Below are 3600 nucleotides of genomic sequence, written 5' to 3' on the forward strand. Positions count from 1 at the left end.
AAGTCAAGGAAAAATATAATTGTTTGATATTTTAATTAGTTAGATCCAAACAGTTTGGTAATTAGATATATAATAACTTACTAGTCTTTGAAAAAGAAAATTATACATTTATTTTACTCAATTAACTATAATTACTCAGTAATGGAATGTGTGTGCCTGTTGGGCACTGCACTTTCAAATCTTGGATTTATGAAATGATCCCACCCTCATTTCTTACTTCCCGGCAGTATTTCACATGGCACTTGTTTTCAGCCATAGAAACTAGTAAGAACCCTGCTTTTTAAAGCAGTGATGACACCATAAGGAAGACAACACAAGTCAATGTTGAAACTGTGAGCTACCTTACGGAATAACTTATGACATATAAAACAGGTATATCTGTGTTTCCCTCAAAATTATAGCTAAGTTCATTCTTATAAGTTTCCTATGGTGCCTCTGGATTCCATGGCACCCACTTTGAAAAATATGACCTGATACATATTATTCCCTCCATAAAATTCTTTGATTATTGTCCAAGGCAAGCTGAATTCCCAGAGTTTCACATGACACTTTGGTATGACTTCTAAATCTATAAAGTGAGTAATATGCTGCACTTTTTTCTAAATCTGCTATGGATTATTGTACTTATTTTTGTAGAGTTTCTTGGTCTTTTGACTAAGATCAAGTGTAATATCTGTTCTTATCAGTTTCATGTCTGTAAGAATACAAATTAAAATGAGAAAATTAGTGCTAAAAGAATTATTTTTGTAAAAATTAGCAGTGTTTTAGAAATTTGCAGTCTTTACTTCTTTGGGAAATAGAAGGTATTCAGGTGACATAGAGAAGACATTCAGGTGACCAGAAATTTGGCCAGGAATCTTCTTTGTCCCTGTGGACCTAAGCCTCTCCATCCCACCAATAACCCTAGGTGGCCAGGGCTGGGGAAACCCTCTCACCTCTTCAGATGACACTAACAGGGACAGCTGGGAACTCCACTGGTACCAAATTAAATAAGCAGAACAAAATAGCAGCACACTGTCCTCTAAAAGATTTAAGTAGGAAGAGTATCTTAACCTGGTAGACAAAATATCTAAACTACAATAAGGAATCACAACTCTTGCCATGAATCAGGACATATCACAACTCAAGGAGAAAATGTAGTCATCTGACACCAATACTAAGATAAAAGGGATGCTAGAATTAGGGCCTCCTGGTGGCACAAGGGGTTACTCTCTGCACTATGAAGCTGTCGCAGCCAGGTAGCCACTGCAGCATGAGTTCGATGCGTGGCCAGGGAGCTGACCTACATGGCACAGCAGACCTCTCCTGCCTCACCCACTGCTCCCCTCAGAAGTGTATTTTTCAGTAGAGCTAGCTGTTCTGCCCCCCACTCTGTCTCTGGTGAATCCTCTTACCCCCTGTACTTCTGGCCTGTACCCCAGTTCTTGTATGCATAATAAATAAATCTTTTTTAAAAATAGAAATAGAAGTTAAAAATATATAGAACTGGGCCTCCTGGGTGGCACAGGGGGTTGAGCGCAGTGCTGTGAAGCTGTCCATGCTACAGACATGGGTTCGATTTCCAGCCAGCCAGGGAGATACCCACATGGCGCTTCAGACCTCTCCTGTCTCATCTGCTGCTCCCCTCAGCAGTGTATTTCAGTCAGTCTACCTGTTCTGCTCCCCACTCTGTCTCTGGTGAGTCCTCTCACCCCTGGACCTCTAGCCTGTACCCTAGTTCTTGTATGCATAATCTTTAAAAAATATATACATATATATATATATAAGTGAAAAAGACAATACCAGAAAAAAAAAAAAAAGAAACATTTGCTAGATTGACTCTGTAGGAGGAAGGAAAAAACAATGGACAGGACCAGTAAACTTGAAGACAATCAATAGAATTTGCACAAACTGAGCAACAGAGAAAAAATTAGACTGTACAGAGTTCTAGGGGGCTGTGGAACAATATCAAAAGAGTCAATATTTGTATTATTAGAGTCCCAGATGTCAAGAAAAAGAGAGTGGAACTGAAACCTGAAACATTATCTGAAAAAACAATGAATGAGAACTTCTCACATTGAATGTAAGATACAAATCTGCACCTTGAAAAAACTGATTGAAACCCATCCAAGATAAACCCAATTAAGCTAAAGACAAAGAAAATATCTAAAAAGCAGTCAGAGCAAAATGACAGTTTACTGACAAGGAAACCCAAATTCAAGTGACAACATATTTCTCATGTAAAACTAAGGCAACCAGAAAGAAGTATCACAATATTTTTAACTGCTGGAGGTTGAGGGGCCAGCAAAATACCTATCAACTGTTAGTTCTACATTTGACAAAATTAGCCTTCAGGAATAGAGGGGAAAAAAAGACATCACCAGATGAAGTAAAGTTAGAAGAATTTATAAATGGCATACGATATAGGATAAAAGACCTCACTGGTTATTGGCAAAGTTTTTGTATTAACATTTGTAGGACCAAGTGCATGAATTAGTTTTATTAAAAAAAAAAAAAGGAAGACCTCCTTCTAGCATGTATGTTTGCATATTATTTAATGTTCATGTTTATATGTCACAGTATATAGACATTATACATGCAAATTTCAATATTTTAATATTCAAATCAGCTAATCCTTTTTTACAAAAGTTTGCATTGTTACCAAACTATGAATCTCAATTTTGTACTAACTTGATTTTTTTCAAAATATCTGTCATGGGAAGGATATTTCAATAGATCAAGAGCCTATGATGTGCTTAAATAGTCGATAAATAATCATTTAATATGACTGAGAGATATTATAAAGAAATCCACTTATTTTGACTGGTCTTAAATTATCTCTTTCTCATTTTTCTCTCATCTTGGTTTTGCCTCCCTCCCCCTACTCTTTTTTCCTACCAGTCTCTACCTCTCCCACAACCTACCTGTATAATACTCTTGCTTAGAGGGGAAACATGTGTCCTTCTTGTTTTCCTAACTCTACCTTTCTTTTCTCACTTTTTTGAATTCAACAGGCACAGACAAAAGTTCTATTTCCATGGACACTACTGAGTGTGAAATACTTTTCCAGTCAGAATGGTCTAATCATCATTCTTCTCTTGAACAGAGGCAAATAAATTGCCAATGCTGTTTGAAATTGGAGCTGGAATATATAGAAATTTAAATAAAATTTCATTTACACATGAACCCTTCTCAACTAGTTCCTTTTTATGCCAGAGAACACATGTCAGGCTACATGTAAATACTTTATCCACTCAAGATGGCTTAATGAAAGAACTCCTCAAGGATGATTTTTGAAAGATTTCATATGCCCCACAAAACATAAGCCATATTTAAAGAGAAAAAAGTGTAAAGTATAGATATTTTAAATGGATTTTTAAAAATGTTTCTTTAAATGAAACACATGATAATTAGGACCTTAGTTGGGCTGATATTGCTATCATACTAAGATGTTTTTTAATGGCTAAATTTGATGAAAAGAAGGAGATGGTGTTTTTCAAAAAACACCTTTGCCCATTACAGCATATCTCTTCATTTTAGAGAAAAAGAGAAAAAAGTAAGCTCACAGAAAGGCATCCCAGTTATTTGTTCTTTGGCCAAGCCACCAAAACATATGTTGGT

General features: G+C 36.1%; 1 pseudogene; it reads left to right on the plus strand.

Annotated features, from left to right (window-relative positions):
- Positions 1-634: 634 nt before the first annotated feature.
- Positions 635-726, plus strand: LOC119256485 (U2 spliceosomal RNA; annotated as a pseudogene).
- Positions 727-3600: the final 2874 nt, after the last annotated feature.

The sequence above is a fragment of the Talpa occidentalis genome, unplaced genomic scaffold, assembly GCF_014898055.3.
Source record: "Talpa occidentalis isolate TD23 unplaced genomic scaffold, MPIMG_talOcc4v2.1 talOcc4.3, whole genome shotgun sequence".
In the NCBI taxonomy this organism is placed as follows: Eukaryota; Metazoa; Chordata; class Mammalia; order Eulipotyphla; family Talpidae; genus Talpa; species Talpa occidentalis.